Source organism: Triticum aestivum, unplaced genomic scaffold (genome assembly GCF_018294505.1).
Source record: "Triticum aestivum cultivar Chinese Spring unplaced genomic scaffold, IWGSC CS RefSeq v2.1 scaffold45988, whole genome shotgun sequence".
Lineage (NCBI taxonomy): Eukaryota > Viridiplantae > Streptophyta > Magnoliopsida > Poales > Poaceae > Triticum > Triticum aestivum.
The window spans coordinates 41,636-42,349 of NW_025227685.1; the positions used below are offsets into that span (position 1 = coordinate 41,636).

At 49.7% G+C, this 714-nt stretch overlaps 1 pseudogene; it reads left to right on the top strand.

Annotated features, from left to right (window-relative positions):
* Positions 1-714, top strand: part of LOC123172809 (subtilisin-like protease SBT1.3) — a 10,536-nt pseudogene that overhangs the window by 1,737 nt on the left and 8,085 nt on the right.

Consider the following 714-nt stretch of genomic DNA (forward strand, 5'->3'; position numbering starts at 1 on the left):
ATTATTTTTTCGAAAATAAGTTTAAGCTGGTGGAGGGGGGCCATTGGCCCCCTCATCTTAACACACATAGCTCTTCCTAAATATATTGGTATGTCATATTTTTAATATAAATATTGTATATATCAATTGGACCACCCTGGCCGTAAATCCTGGCTACACCAATGACCTTAACTACCCGTCAATGGTGGTCCTCTTCGACGGCAGCGTCGTCATGCGCAGGATCCGCAGGACGCTCACATCGGTCTCTCGGACAGAAGAGACTTACGAGGTCACGGTGACCGCGCCGGACGGGGCCACGGTCACCGTCACCCCGACGCAGCTCACGTTCAGCAACTACATGGAGCATAACAAGTACATCGTCAACTTCATCAGGACCGAGGCGGTGAAGCCGGTCGGGATGTGGGAGTCTGGCGAGATCGTTTGGAAGGGCAAGAAGCACCATGTCAGAAGCCCGATGGCGTTCGACTATTGATGCATGCGAGCTAGCCAGCCGGGCAGCGGCCTTGGCCTTCCAATCAAAGTGATCAATTTCTCTCTCTAGTAGTATGTCAAGTATGCCTGTCTATGTGTGATGCCATGCCAGCAGCCTTGCATTGGACTTGGAGGCTTGAACTGCTGCTATGTGTGACCTAATCGACTGTGATGCCTTGCCAGCAGCTATTTAGTGAAGGCTATAAAATTTCCTATCCAAGCCCTTACATTATTTGTTTGAAA